Here is a 16,619-nt window from a genome sequence, read left to right as displayed (position 1 = left end):
TCCAGCCCGCCCCCCAAGATCACCTCCCTGTACTCGACGTTATCCGGCACTTCCCGGACGTCATCCGGCCCGTACTCCAATGTCACTGGCCCGTCCCTGCCAGGTTTCCCCAAGGAGAAAAGGTGGCAACCCTACATACAGGGGCGGAGAGCGGTGGCGTCAGCGGGGGCGACGTGTGTGCCCTGGGCATTTGCTTGGCACACAGGTCGCTCCTTGGTTCTTTTCTTTGCTCTAGGATCATAGTGGAGCAATGCAAAGGGACCAGCTGACAATGTTTTTTTACTTGTGACTTGAAACAGTGTTGCGCTTGGTCTACATCCGCATCATTTTTTACACATGACCAAAAAGGCTCAATATTGTCATTATTGTATTGGATTTGTCTCTTGCTATTTCTGTCTCATGGGTATGTTTTTGCTAAATCTGTATTGCATTTCAATATTGATTATTTTTATCCAGTTTGTTGCTTTCAAATATGTATGTAGAGTAATAGTCATTAAGAATGCGTTGAGATGCAGAGGGTGTCTTTTTGAGGTTTCTATATCTCTTTATGTGGTTCTGGTGGTCATTGAAACTTGATGCGGTGTGGACATAGGTGCAAACAGGCATTTTTGCTCAATATTACACATAGAGATAGGGTTGCCACCTTTCCCGATTTCACCTGGACAGCCCGCTTTTTGGATGGGCTGCCCGGGTGAAAAGTCCCAGTCCCGGATTACCAAACTAGGAAATCTGGACAGGACATTGAAGTGAAGGACATGTCGATCAGCCAATCGCTGATTGCCACGTCATCAGGCCCATCCCGATGTCATCTGTCCGACCCCCTACGTCACCTTCCCAGCCCCCAACTTCATCCAGCCCGCCCCCCAAGATCACCTCCCTGTACTCGACGTTATCCGGCACTTCCCGGACGTCATCCGGCCCGTACTCCAATGTCACTGGCCCGTCCCCTGCCAGGTTTCCCCAAGGAGAAAAGGTGGCAACCCTACATACAGGGGCGGAGAGCGGTGGCGTCAGCGGGGGCGACGTGTGTGCCCTGGGCATTTGCTTGGCACACAGGTCGCTCCTTGGTTCTTTTCTTTGCTCTAGGATCATAGTGGAGCAATGCAAAGGGACCAGCTGACAATGTTTTTTTACTTGTGACTTGAAACAGTGTTGCGCTTGGTCTACATCCGCATCATTTTTTACACATGACCAAAAAGGCTCATATTGTCATTATTGTATTGGATTTGTCTCTTGCTATTTCTGTCTCATGGGTATGTTTTTGCTAAATCTGTATTGCATTTCAATATTGATTATTTTTTATCCAGTTTGTTGCTTTCAAAATATGTATGTAGAGTAATAGTCATTAAGAATGCGTTGAGATGCAGAGGGTGTCTTTTTGAGGTTTCTATATCTCTTTATGTGGTTCTGGTGGTCATTGAAACTTGATGCGGTGTGGACATAGGTGCAAACAGGCATTTTTGCTCAATATTACACATAGAGATAGGGTTGCCACCTTTCCCGATTTCACCTGGACAGCCCGCTTTTTGGATGGGCTGCCCGGGTGAAAAGTCCCAGTCCGGATTACCAAACTAGGAAATCTGGACAGGACATTGAAGTGAATGACATGTCGATCAGCCAATCGCTGATTGCCACGTCATCAGGCCCATCCCGATGTCATCTGTCCGACCCCCTACGTCACCTTCCCAGCCCCCAACTTCATCCAGCCCGCCCCCCAAGATCACCTCCCTGTACTCGACGTTATCCGGCACTTCCCGGACGTCATCCGGCCCGTACTCCAATGTCACTGGCCCGTCCCCTGCCAGGTTTCCCCAAGGAGAAAAGGTGGCAACCCTACATACAGGGGCGGAGAGCGGTGGCGTCAGCGGGGGCGACGTGTGTGCCCTGGGCATTTGCTTGGCACACAGGTCGCTCCTTGGTTCTTTTCTTTGCTCTAGGATCATAGTGGAGCAATGCAAAGGGACCAGCTGACAATGTTTTTTTACTTGTGACTTGAAACAGTGTTGCGCTTGGTCTACATCCGCATCATTTTTTACACATGACCAAAAAGGCTCAATATTGTCATTATTGTATTGGATTTGTCTCTTGCTATTTCTGTCTCATGGCTATGTTTTTGCTAAATCTGTATTGCATTTCAATATTGATTATTTTTTATCCAGTTTGTTGCTTTCAAATACAGTATGTATGTAGAGTAATAGTCATTAAGAATGCGTTGAGATGCAGAGGGTGTCTTTTTGAGGTTTCTATATCTCTTTATGTGGTTCTGGTGGTCATTGAAACTTGATGCGGTGTGGACATAGGTGCAAACAGGCATTTTTGCTCAATATTACACATAGAGATAGGGTTGCCACCTTTCCCGATTTCACCTGGACAGCCCGCTTTTTGGATGGGCTGCCCGGGTGAAAAGTCCCAGTCCGGATTACCAAACTAGGAAATCTGGACAGGACATTGAAGTGAAGGACATGTCGATCAGCCAATCGCTGATTGCCACGTCATCAGGCCCATCCCGATGTCATCTGTCCGACCCCCTACGTCACCTTCCCAGCCCCCAACTTCATCCAGCCCGCCCCCCAAGATCACCTCCCTGTACTCGACGTTATCCGGCACTTCCCGGACGTCATCCGGCCCGTACTCCAATGTCACTGGCCCGTCCCCTGCCAGGTTTCCCCAAGGAGAAAAGGTGGCAACCCTACATACAGGGGCGGAGAGCGGTGGCGTCAGCGGGGGCGACGTGTGTGCCCTGGGCATTTGCTTGGCACACAGGTCGCTCCTTGGTTCTTTTCTTTGCTCTAGGATCATAGTGGAGCAATGCAAAGGGACCAGCTGACAATGTTTTTTTACTTGTGACTTGAAACAGTGTTGCGCTTGGTCTACATCCGCATCATTTTTTACACATGACCAAAAAGGCTCAATATTGTCATTATTGTATTGGATTTGTCTCTTGCTATTTCTGTCTCATGGGTATGTTTTTGCTAAATCTGTATTGCATTTCAATATTGATTATTTTTTATCCAGTTTGTTGCTTTCAAATATGTATGTAGAGTAATAGTCATTAAGAATGCGTTGAGATGCAGAGGGTGTCTTTTTGAGGTTTCTATATCTCTTTATGTGGTTCTGGTGGTCATTGAAACTTGATGCGGTGTGGACATAGGTGCAAACAGGCATTTTTGCTCAATATTACACATAGAGATAGGGTTGCCACCTTTCCCGATTTCACCTGGACAGCCCGCTTTTTGGATGGGCTGCCCGGGTGAAAAGTCCCAGTCCGGATTACCAAACTAGGAAATCTGGACAGGACATTGAAGTGAAGGACATGTCGATCAGCCAATCGCTGATTGCCACGTCATCAGGCCCATCCCGATGTCATCTGTCCGACCCCCTACGTCACCTTCCCAGCCCCCAACTTCATCCAGCCCGCCCCCCAAGATCACCTCCCTGTACTCGACGTTATCCGGCACTTCCCGGACGTCATCCGGCCCGTACTCCAATGTCACTGGCCCGTCCCCTGCCAGGTTTCCCCAAGGAGAAAAGGTGGCAACCCTACATACAGGGGCGGAGAGCGGTGGCGTCAGCGGGGGCGACGTGTGTGCCCTGGGCATTTGCTTGGCACACAGGTCGCTCCTTGGTTCTTTTCTTTGCTCTAGGATCATAGTGGAGCAATGCAAAGGGACCAGCTGACAATGTTTTTTTACTTGTGACTTGAAACAGTGTTGCGCTTGGTCTACATCCGCATCATTTTTTACACATGACCAAAAAGGCTCAATATTGTCATTATTGTATTGGATTTGTCTCTTGCTATTTCTGTCTCATGGGTATGTTTTTGCTAAATCTGTATTGCATTTCAATATTGATTATTTTTATCCAGTTTGTTGCTTTCAAATATGTATGTAGAGTAATAGTCATTAAGAATGCGTTGAGATGCAGAGGGTGTCTTTTTGAGGTTTCTATATCTCTTTATGTGGTTCTGGTGGTCATTGAAACTTGATGCGGTGTGGACATAGGTGCAAACAGGCATTTTTGCTCAATATTACACATAGAGATAGGGTTGCCACCTTTCCCGATTTCACCTGGACAGCCCGCTTTTTGGATGGGCTGCCCGGGTGAAAAGTCCCAGTCCGGATTACCAAACTAGGAAATCTGGACAGGACATTGAAGTGAATGACATGTCGATCAGCCAATCGCTGATTGCCACGTCATCAGGCCCATCCCGATGTCATCTGTCCGACCCCCTACGTCACCTTCCCAGCCCCCAACTTCATCCAGCCCGCCCCCAAGATCACCTCCCTGTACTCGACGTTATCCGGCACTTCCCGGACGTCATCCGGCCCGTACTCCAATGTCACTGGCCCGTCCCCTGCCAGGTTTCCCCAAGGAGAAAAGGTGGCAACCCTACATACAGGGGCGGAGAGCGGTGGCGTCAGCGGGGGCGACGTGTGTGCCCTGGGCATTTGCTTGGCACACAGGTCGCTCCTTGGTTCTTTTCTTTGCTCTAGGATCATAGTGGAGCAATGCAAAGGGACCAGCTGACAATGTTTTTTTACTTGTGACTTGAAACAGTGTTGCGCTTGGTCTACATCCGCATCATTTTTTACACATGACCAAAAAGGCTCAATATTGTCATTATTGTATTGGATTTGTCTCTTGCTATTTCTGTCTCATGGGTATGTTTTTGCTAAATCTGTATTGCATTTCAATATTGATTATTTTTTATCCAGTTTGTTGCTTTCAAATATGTATGTAGAGTAATAGTCATTAAGAATGCGTTGAGATGCAGAGGGTGTCTTTTTGAGGTTTCTATATCTCTTTATGTGGTTCTGGTGGTCATTGAAACTTGATGCGGTGTGGACATAGGTGCAAACAGGCATTTTTGCTCAATATTACACATAGAGATAGGGTTGCCACCTTTCCCGATTTCACCTGGACAGCCCGCTTTTTGGATGGGCTGCCCGGGTGAAAAGTCCCAGTCCGGATTACCAAACTAGGAAATCTGGACAGGACATTGAAGTGAAGGACATGTCGATCAGCCAATCGCTGATTGCCACGTCATCAGGCCCATCCCGATGTCATCTGTCCGACCCCCTACGTCACCTTCCCAGCCCCCAACTTCATCCAGCCCGCCCCCCAAGATCACCTCCCTGTACTCGACGTTATCCGGCACTTCCCGGACGTCATCCGGCCCGTACTCCAATGTCACTGGCCCGTCCCCTGCCAGGTTTCCCCAAGGAGAAAAGGTGGCAACCCTACATACAGGGGCGGAGAGCGGTGGCGTCAGCGGGGGCGACGTGTGTGCCTGGGCATTTGCTTGGCACACAGGTCGCTCCTTGGTTCTTTTCTTTGCTCTAGGATCATAGTGGAGCAATGCAAAGGGACCAGCTGACAATGTTTTTTTACTTGTGACTTGAAACAGTGTTGCGCTTGGTCTACATCCGCATCATTTTTTACACATGACCAAAAAGGCTCAATATTGTCATTATTGTATTGGATTTGTCTCTTGCTATTTCTGTCTCATGGCTATGTTTTTGCTAAATCTGTATTGCATTTCAATATTGATTATTTTTTATCCAGTTTGTTGCTTTCAAATATGTATGTAGAGTAATAGTCATTAAGAATGCGTTGAGATGCAGAGGGTGTCTTTTTGAGGTTTCTATATCTCTTTATGTGGTTCTGGTGGTCATTGAAACTTGATGCGGTGTGGACATAGGTGCAAACAGGCATTTTTGCTCAATATTACACATAGAGATAGGGTTGCCACCTTTCCCGATTTCACCTGGACAGCCCGCTTTTTGGATGGGCTGCCCGGGTGAAAAGTCCCAGTCCGGATTACCAAACTAGGAAATCTGGACAGGACATTGAAGTGAAGGACATGTCGATCAGCCAATCGCTGATTGCCACGTCATCAGGCCCATCCCGATGTCATCTGTCCGACCCCCTACGTCACCTTCCCAGCCCCCAACTTCATCCAGCCCGCCCCCAAGATCACCTCCCTGTACTCGACGTTATCCGGCACTTCCCGGACGTCATCCGGCCCGTACTCCAATGTCACTGGCCCGTCCCCTGCCAGGTTTCCCCAAGGAGAAAAGGTGGCAACCCTACATACAGGGGCGGAGAGCGGTGGCGTCAGCGGGGGCGACGTGTGTGCCCTGGGCATTTGCTTGGCACACAGGTCGCTCCTTGGTTCTTTTCTTTGCTCTAGGATCATAGTGGAGCAATGCAAAGGGACCAGCTGACAATGTTTTTTTACTTGTGACTTGAAACAGTGTTGCGCTTGGTCTACATCCGCATCATTTTTTACACATGACCAAAAAGGCTCAATATTGTCATTATTGTATTGGATTTGTCTCTTGCTATTTCTGTCTCATGGGTATGTTTTTGCTAAATCTGTATTGCATTTCAATATTGATTATTTTTTATCCAGTTTGTTGCTTTCAAATATGTATGTAGAGTAATAGTCATTAAGAATGCGTTGAGATGCAGAGGGTGTCTTTTTGAGGTTTCTATATCTCTTTATGTGGTTCTGGTGGTCATTGAAACTTGATGCGGTGTGGACATAGGTGCAAACAGGCATTTTTGCTCAATATTACACATAGAGATAGGGTTGCCACCTTTCCCGATTTCACCTGGACAGCCCGCTTTTTGGATGGGCTGCCCGGGTGAAAAGTCCCAGTCCGGATTACCAAACTAGGAAATCTGGACAGGACATTGAAGTGAATGACATGTCGATCAGCCAATCGCTGATTGCCACGTCATCAGGCCCATCCCGATGTCATCTGTCCGACCCCCTACGTCACCTTCCCAGCCCCCAACTTCATCCAGCCCGCCCCCCAAGATCACCTCCCTGTACTCGACGTTATCCGGCACTTCCCGGACGTCATCCGGCCCGTACTCCAATGTCACTGGCCCGTCCCCTGCCAGGTTTCCCCAAGGAGAAAAGGTGGCAACCCTACATACAGGGGCGGAGAGCGGTGGCGTCAGCGGGGGCGACGTGTGTGCCCTGGGCATTTGCTTGGCACACAGGTCGCTCCTTGGTTCTTTTCTTTGCTCTAGGATCATAGTGGAGCAATGCAAAGGGACCAGCTGACAATGTTTTTTTACTTGTGACTTGAAACAGTGTTGCGCTTGGTCTACATCCGCATCATTTTTTACACATGACCAAAAAGGCTCAATATTGTCATTATTGTATTGGATTTGTCTCTTGCTATTTCTGTCTCATGGGTATGTTTTTGCTAAATCTGTATTGCATTTCAATATTGATTATTTTTTATCCAGTTTGTTGCTTTCAAATATGTATGTAGAGTAATAGTCATTAAGAATGCGTTGAGATGCAGAGGGTGTCTTTTTGAGGTTTCTATATCTCTTTATGTGGTTCTGGTGGTCATTGAAACTTGATGCGGTGTGGACATAGGTGCAAACAGGCATTTTTGCTCAATATTACACATAGAGATAGGGTTGCCACCTTTCCCGATTTCACCTGGACAGCCCGCTTTTTGGATGGGCTGCCCGGGTGAAAAGTCCCAGTCCGGATTACCAAACTAGGAAATCTGGACAGGACATTGAAGTGAAGGACATGTCGATCAGCCAATCGCTGATTGCCACGTCATCAGGCCCATCCCGATGTCATCTGTCCGACCCCCTACGTCACCTTCCCAGCCCCCAACTTCATCCAGCCCGCCCCCCAAGATCACCTCCCTGTACTCGACGTTATCCGGCACTTCCCGGACGTCATCCGGCCCGTACTCCAATGTCACTGGCCCGTCCCCTGCCAGGTTTCCCCAAGGAGAAAAGGTGGCAACCCTACATACAGGGGCGGAGAGCGGTGGCGTCAGCGGGGGCGACGTGTGTGCCCTGGGCATTTGCTTGGCACACAGGTCGCTCCTTGGTTCTTTTCTTTGCTCTAGGATCATAGTGGAGCAATGCAAAGGGACCAGCTGACAATGTTTTTTTACTTGTGACTTGAAACAGTGTTGCGCTTGGTCTACATCCGCATCATTTTTTACACATGACCAAAAAGGCTCAATATTGTCATTATTGTATTGGATTTGTCTCTTGCTATTTCTGTCTCATGGGTATGTTTTTGCTAAATCTGTATTGCATTTCAATATTGATTATTTTTTATCCAGTTTGTTGCTTTCAAATATGTATGTAGAGTAATAGTCATTAAGAATGCGTTGAGATGCAGAGGGTGTCTTTTTGAGGTTTCTATATCTCTTTATGTGGTTCTGGTGGTCATTGAAACTTGATGCGGTGTGGACATAGGTGCAAACAGGCATTTTTGCTCAATATTACACATAGAGATAGGGTTGCCACCTTTCCCGATTTCACCTGGACAGCCCGCTTTTTGGATGGGCTGCCCGGGTGAAAAGTCCCAGTCCGGATTACCAAACTAGGAAATCTGGACAGGACATTGAAGTGAAGGACATGTCGATCAGCCAATCGCTGATTGCCACGTCATCAGGCCCATCCCGATGTCATCTGTCCGACCCCCTACGTCACCTTCCCAGCCCCCAACTTCATCCAGCCCGCCCCCCAAGATCACCTCCCTGTACTCGACGTTATCCGGCACTTCCCGGACGTCATCCGGCCCGTACTCCAATGTCACTGGCCCGTCCCCTGCCAGGTTTCCCCAAGGAGAAAAGGTGGCAACCCTACATACAGGGGCGGAGAGCGGTGGCGTCAGCGGGGGCGACGTGTGTGCCCTGGGCATTTGCTTGGCACACAGGTCGCTCCTTGGTTCTTTTCTTTGCTCTAGGATCATAGTGGAGCAATGCAAAGGGACCAGCTGACAATGTTTTTTTACTTGTGACTTGAAACAGTGTTGCGCTTGGTCTACATCCGCATCATTTTTTACACATGACCAAAAAGGCTCAATATTGTCATTATTGTATTGGATTTGTCTCTTGCTATTTCTGTCTCATGGGTATGTTTTTGCTAAATCTGTATTGCATTTCAATATTGATTATTTTTTATCCAGTTTGTTGCTTTCAAATATGTATGTAGAGTAATGGTCATTAAGAATGCGTTGAGATGCAGAGGGTGTCTTTTTGAGGTTTCTATATCTCTTTATGTGGTTCTGGTGGTCATTGAAACTTGATGCGGTGTGGACATAGGTGCAAACAGGCATTTTTGCTCAATATTACACATAGAGATAGGGTTGCCACCTTTCCCGATTTCACCTGGACAGCCCGCTTTTTGGATGGGCTGCCCGGGTGAAAAGTCCCAGTCCGGATTACCAAACTAGGAAATCTGGACAGGACATTGAAGTGAAGGACATGTCGATCAGCCAATCGCTGATTGCCACTTCATCAGGCCCATCCCGATGTCATCTGTCCGACCCCCTACGTCACCTTCCCAGCCCCCAACTTCATCCAGCCCGCCCCCCAAGATCACCTCCCTGTACTCGACGTTATCCGGCACTTCCCGGACGTCATCCGGCCCGTACTCCAATGTCACTGGCCCGTCCCCTGCCAGGTTTCCCCAAGGAGAAAAGGTGGCAACCCTACATACAGGGGCGGAGAGCGGTGGCGTCAGCGGGGGCGACGTGTGTGCCCTGGGCATTTGCTTGGCACACAGGTCGCTCCTTGGTTCTTTTCTTTGCTCTAGGATCATAGTGGAGCAATGCAAAGGGACCAGCTGACAATGTTTTTTTACTTGTGACTTGAAACAGTGTTGCGCTTGGTCTACATCCGCATCATTTTTTACACATGACCAAAAAGGCTCAATATTGTCATTATTGTATTGGATTTGTCTCTTGCTATTTCTGTCTCATGGGTATGTTTTTGCTAAATCTGTATTGCATTTCAATATTGATTATTTTTTATCCAGTTTGTTGCTTTCAAATATGTATGTAGAGTAATAGTCATTAAGAATGCGTTGAGATGCAGAGGGTGTCTTTTTGAGGTTTCTATATCTCTTTATGTGGTTCTGGTGGTCATTGAAACTTGATGCGGTGTGGACATAGGTGCAAACAGGCATTTTTGCTCAATATTACACATAGAGATAGGGTTGCCACCTTTCCCGATTTCACCTGGACAGCCCGCTTTTTGGATGGGCTGCCCGGGTGAAAAGTCCCAGTCCGGATTACCAAACTAGGAAATCTGGACAGGACATTGAAGTGAATGACATGTCGATCAGCCAATCGCTGATTGCCACGTCATCAGGCCCATCCCGATGTCATCTGTCCGACCCCCTACGTCACCTTCCCAGCCCCCAACTTCATCCAGCCCGCCCCCCAAGATCACCTCCCTGTACTCGACGTTATCCGGCACTTCCCGGACGTCATCCGGCCCGTACTCCAATGTCACTGGCCCGTCCCCTGCCAGGTTTCCCCAAGGAGAAAAGGTGGCAACCCTACATACAGGGGCGGAGAGCGGTGGCGTCAGCGGGGGCGACGTGTGTGCCCTGGGCATTTGCTTGGCACACAGGTCGCTCCTTGGTTCTTTTCTTTGCTCTAGGATCATAGTGGAGCAATGCAAAGGGACCAGCTGACAATGTTTTTTTACTTGTGACTTGAAACAGTGTTGCGCTTGGTCTACATCCGCATCATTTTTTACACATGACCAAAAAGGCTCAATATTGTCATTATTGTATTGGATTTGTCTCTTGCTATTTCTGTCTCATGGGTATGTTTTTGCTAAATCTGTATTGCATTTCAATATTGATTATTTTTTATCCAGTTTGTTGCTTTCAAATATGTATGTAGAGTAATAGTCATTAAGAATGCGTTGAGATGCAGAGGGTGTCTTTTTGAGGTTTCTATATCTCTTTATGTGGTTCTGGTGGTCATTGAAACTTGATGCGGTGTGGACATAGGTGCAAACAGGCATTTTTGCTCAATATTACACATAGAGATAGGGTTGCCACCTTTCCCGATTTCACCTGGACAGCCCGCTTTTTGGATGGGCTGCCCGGGTGAAAAGTCCCAGTCCGGATTACCAAACTAGGAAATCTGGACAGGACATTGAAGTGAATGACATGTCGATCAGCCAATCGCTGATTGCCACGTCATCAGGCCCATCCCGATGTCATCTGTCCGACCCCCTACGTCACCTTCCCAGCCCCCAACTTCATCCAGCCCGCCCCCCAAGATCACCTCCCTGTACTCGACGTTATCCGGCACTTCCCGGACGTCATCCGGCCCGTACTCCAATGTCACTGGCCCGTCCCCTGCCAGGTTTCCCCAAGGAGAAAAGGTGGCAACCCTACATACAGGGGCGGAGAGCGGTGGCGTCAGCGGGGGCGACGTGTGTGCCCTGGGCATTTGCTTGGCACACAGGTCGCTCCTTGGTTCTTTTCTTTGCTCTAGGATCATAGTGGAGCAATGCAAAGGGACCAGCTGACAATGTTTTTTTACTTGTGACTTGAAACAGTGTTGCGCTTGGTCTACATCCGCATCATTTTTTACACATGACCAAAAAGGCTCAATATTGTCATTATTGTATTGGATTTGTCTCTTGCTATTTCTGTCTCATGGGTATGTTTTTGCTAAATCTGTATTGCATTTCAATATTGATTATTTTTTATCCAGTTTGTTGCTTTCAAATATGTATGTAGAGTAATAGTCATTAAGAATGCGTTGAGATGCAGAGGGTGTCTTTTTGAGGTTTCTATATCTCTTTATGTGGTTCTGGTGGTCATTGAAACTTGATGCGGTGTGGACATAGGTGCAAACAGGCATTTTTGCTCAATATTACACATAGAGATAGGGTTGCCACCTTTCCCGATTTCACCTGGACAGCCCGCTTTTTGGATGGGCTGCCCGGGTGAAAAGTCCCAGTCCGGATTACCAAACTAGGAAATCTGGACAGGACATTGAAGTGAAGGACATGTCGATCAGCCAATCGCTGATTGCCACGTCATCAGGCCCATCCCGATGTCATCTGTCCGACCCCCTACGTCACCTTCCCAGCCCCCAACTTCATCCAGCCCGCCCCCCAAGATCACCTCCCTGTACTCGACGTTATCCGGCACTTCCCGGACGTCATCCGGCCCGTACTCCAATGTCACTGGCCCGTCCCCTGCCAGGTTTCCCCAAGGAGAAAAGGTGGCAACCCTACATACAGGGGCGGAGAGCGGTGGCGTCAGCGGGGGCGACGTGTGTGCCCTGGGCATTTGCTTGGCACACAGGTCGCTCCTTGGTTCTTTTCTTTGCTCTAGGATCATAGTGGAGCAATGCAAAGGGACCAGCTGACAATGTTTTTTTACTTGTGACTTGAAACAGTGTTGCGCTTGGTCTACATCCGCATCATTTTTTACACATGACCAAAAAGGCTCAATATTGTCATTATTGTATTGGATTTGTCTCTTGCTATTTCTGTCTCATGGGTATGTTTTTGCTAAATCTGTATTGCATTTCAATATTGATTATTTTTTATCCAGTTTGTTGCTTTCAAATATGTATGTAGAGTAATAGTCATTAAGAATGCGTTGAGATGCAGAGGGTGTCTTTTTGAGGTTTCTATATCTCTTTATGTGGTTCTGGTGGTCATTGAAACTTGATGCGGTGTGGACATAGGTGCAAACAGGCATTTTTGCTCAATATTACACATAGAGATAGGGTTGCCACCTTTCCCGATTTCACCTGGACAGCCCGCTTTTTGGATGGGCTGCCCGGGTGAAAAGTCCCAGTCCGGATTACCAAACTAGGAAATCTGGACAGGACATTGAAGTGAAGGACATGTCGATCAGCCAATCGCTGATTGCCACGTCATCAGGCCCATCCCGATGTCATCTGTCCGACCCCCTACGTCACCTTCCCAGCCCCCAACTTCATCCAGCCCGCCCCCCAAGATCACCTCCCTGTACTCGACGTTATCCGGCACTTCCCGGACGTCATCCGGCCCGTACTCCAATGTCACTGGCCCGTCCCCTGCCAGGTTTCCCCAAGGAGAAAAGGTGGCAACCCTACATACAGGGGCGGAGAGCGGTGGCGTCAGCGGGGGCGACGTGTGTGCCCTGGGCATTTGCTTGGCACACAGGTCGCTCCTTGGTTCTTTTCTTTGCTCTAGGATCATAGTGGAGCAATGCAAAGGGACCAGCTGACAATGTTTTTTTACTTGTGACTTGAAACAGTGTTGCGCTTGGTCTACATCCGCATCATTTTTTACACATGACCAAAAAGGCTCAATATTGTCATTATTGTATTGGATTTATGTCTTGTTTTTTCGATCTCATGGGTATGTTTTTGCTATGTTTATGTTTTTACATATTCTTTATTTGTTTTTTCCTTTTTCCAGATCAATGAAAACTTTGTACAGAAAGAAGAAAGAAGACAATGACAATAATCCAAAGAAAACATTGAGGATATCCCCTTGACAGTAACTCCTAGTCAACAAAATGTCTATTACAATTGTTATGCACATTGTTCCTCTTCTATGAAATTAAAGACATTCACTGATTACAAGGTTGTTCTTTATTGTGTCAGGGATTATCCCTAGAAAAAGATAGAGGAAAAAGGGGGTCAGAGCATCACAACCTGTTAATTTTTGATTTTGATTTTGATTTTAGGCCAAGGGGGAACACAGGACGTTTATTTATACCCCAGATATGTTTCCCTTTCTGATTGACGACAGAGTCGTCTGTTGATTTCCCCTTAGCATAATGTAGAATGACAATGCAAATGAGGAGGATTCCATTGATGATAGCTCCCTTGTTCAGACTGGTTAAAGTAGTGGATGTTGTAATACATCCGCATCTATGTTCACAGGGGTAAGCCTTAACTTATACTTATAGGAGTAGGGAGTTTAACTTGACCAAATTTCAAGTGTCTGTATTCTTAATTGGGGTAATATAGGTACCACAATCAAGAGGTCTAGAATTAAGAGGCTAAAATTTGGGTGAAGTCTGTCGTTGCTTTGAACAGGACCCATATTCTCCATGTTTTGATATATCGACTGGGAAACATGCTTGTATATGAGAGTAGTTCTTCCATTTACTGTATATAGATCAGTTCTGCTATCCTTTCTACCGTGGGTGTCTTATTGCTTTTCCAGTGTCTGGTTATTACAGTTCTGGCTGCTGCTATCGCCACAGCCATGAAGCCCTCTGGGTGTTATTTTCAGTGGTATATTTGGGGAGGGGATGGATATCAATGCTAGGGACGGGTCAGGGTATTCGTCAGTTCCCGTGAACTTAGAGATTACTTGAAAGACCTTGACCCAGAAGGGTTGTATCATCTGACAATACCACCATATATGCTTCATATCACCGTTCTGCTCATTGCAACGCCAGCATTTATCTGAGACCGTTGGGTAAATGGCATGCAAAGTCGTTAGGCATTTATACCATCTGGTAAGTATCTTGTAATTGGTCTCTTGTGCTTTGCAGGCCATCACCAAATTATGAGTAAGTGCAAATGACATTTCCCAGTCCTTTGCACTAAATGAGATATTAAAGTCCTTTTCCCATTGCATCTTAAAATTGAGTTCTATAGAACCTTTAAGCTCTAAGATTATGTTATACACTTGGGATAAAACGTGCCTGGGTTTAGCTTTAGCTAAGCATAGTTCCTCAAAATCTGTGGTTTCTAGCAGCAGCTTATCTTTTTCAGGATTAGTTTGGAACCAATGGGTTAATTGGTGGTGCATAAATCTCTGTGAGAAACTATGTGTAGGAACAACTACACAAAAATTCAAAGTAGAACTCAGAGCCTGGTCATTAGCTTTAATGGTGGTTGCCACCCTGACTGTGTACTCATCCAGTGCAGAAGCCTTTAATTTGTCCCAATGTGCTGCAAGAAGTGTTAGCTCAAATTGTACATTTTCAGCTGTGGTCCTTTCCTCATATTTCAGCAATAATTTGCTTAGTTCTTGCAGTACTAGGGTGATAGTTATTTTTCTTTTATACCCAAAAATATCTAGAGTCCAAACAAGCAAAAGCAGCATAAATGCTGCCATGTTCTGAAAACCATTGATGATAGACTGCCAACCATTTTTGTAAAACTTTCATGGGGACCCTGGCCACCAATTTTTTTTTTTTTAACTTGTGGGGGTCCTGGACACCAATGTTTTTTTTTTAACTTGTGGGGGTCCTGGACACCAATGTTTTTTTTTTTAACTTTTATAGGGGGCCATGACCACCAATTTTTTTTTCATCTTTTATGGGTGGCCTGGCCACAAGTTATCTTTTTTAACTTGTGTAGGGCACACTGGCCACCAATGGTTCTTTTCTGACCAAGGGATTAAACCAAATGGCTCTTATTTGTACATTAGAAATGCAAATTCTAAAGTTAAAGTGCAATTTAGGTTACAGTAAGTACCTGCTGAAAGAGTCTACCTTGATGTGGTTGCAGGCTTAATAATCCTTTGGCCAAGTGCTTTTATTGTTTTAGCGCTCATGTCTGTGTGGCCTTTTTGCTGTGGGGTGTGGTGGGCAGGGCCTGTGGCAGAGTGGGTGGGACCCAGGGGACCCAGAAAATGTTGTCGTACAGGGCCCCGTGATTTCTTATGGTGGCCCTAAGCATTATTATTATTATTATCAAGTGTAAACATATTTTGCAGTTCTGCAGCATCATTAACCCTTTAAATGCCACAGATCGTAGAATCTACGTTCTGTGGCAAAGGTACTTGAAATGCCACAGAACGTAGATTCTACGTTCTGCAGCACTTCCGGGTTCAGGAGCGGAGGAGCGGCTGTTAGAGCCGCTCGCTCCGTTCCTGCTCAATCCCCTGCCCCTAGGCAACGAGCAGAGCAGGGGATCGAGTGGCCCCTGGGGCGCGATCGCCCAGGGGCCCAAAAACAGCAGCAGGCACGTGTTACTTACGTGTCCTGCTGCTGCAGCCTGCACCGGATCGTCGATCTCCGCCCCCACAGCACACAGACAGGAACCACGAGGCAGATGTCTTCCAGGGGCTTTTCCTGATCGCCTGCAACAGTCTCCAGCGATTTTTTCAGGTTAGTGCAACAATTACACACACAAACACACCAACACACACTTATTACAGTAATACACACTTAGATTCACACTTACACACACTTACACATACATTTTTGGGGATTGGGGGGGTCACTTACACTCACTGCACTTACACACATGTGCACACGCGCACATAACATGTAATTTACCATTTGTACACACGCACACGCACATACATGGCATTGTGGCTTTTTTTTTTTTTTTCTTATCGCATCGTCTCTTTTTTTGGCTGAAAAAAATGTTTTATTGCCATTACGAATAGCGTATTTGCTAATCGTACTGTGCAATACCTTTTGTATGTTATTTCGGTGATTATATTGCAATTTTGGGTATTTTGGTGCATTTTTAGCCATTTTATTGAATTTTTAGCCATTTTATTGCATTTTCAGCTCTGCATATGTTGTGTTCACTTGTTTCTAGCCGTAGAACCTGTTTGGCCCAGCTAAAATATTCAAACTGTGATTCTGACAGCCGATAACACTAGTCTGGAAAAAAAAACATTGATTTTTGTGGTTTTATTGGATTTTTTTGCATTTCACTCTTTACTGCCTTATTTTGTTTTGCCTTGTAAATTTTATATACTATATATCCATTTGGGGGTCTCTGTGCACCACATAGTTTGGTATATCTATGCATATTGGGCATCAAAGTGTTCAGTAGACCCTTGGCGTTCATATTTAGGATGTTTTATGCTGATACGTTACGAAATGTG

At 46.5% G+C, this 16,619-nt stretch overlaps 1 long non-coding RNA gene across 1 annotated transcript in view; it reads left to right on the top strand.

Annotated features, from left to right (window-relative positions):
* The window catches only part of LOC121399427, a 29,158-nt gene extending 15,765 nt beyond the window's left edge, over positions 1-13,393 (top strand). The window contains exon 3 of the long non-coding RNA XR_005965011.1: positions 13,230-13,393. This is a non-coding gene — a long non-coding RNA (uncharacterized LOC121399427). The remainder of the gene's footprint in view (positions 1-13,229) is intronic.
* Positions 13,394-16,619: the final 3,226 nt, after the last annotated feature.

This window comes from Xenopus laevis, chromosome 1S, assembly GCF_017654675.1.
Source record: "Xenopus laevis strain J_2021 chromosome 1S, Xenopus_laevis_v10.1, whole genome shotgun sequence".
NCBI classification, from domain to species: Eukaryota; Metazoa; Chordata; class Amphibia; order Anura; family Pipidae; genus Xenopus; species Xenopus laevis.
Note: the sequence above shows the minus strand (reverse complement) of the source record. Positions and strands in the feature narration are given on the sequence as shown.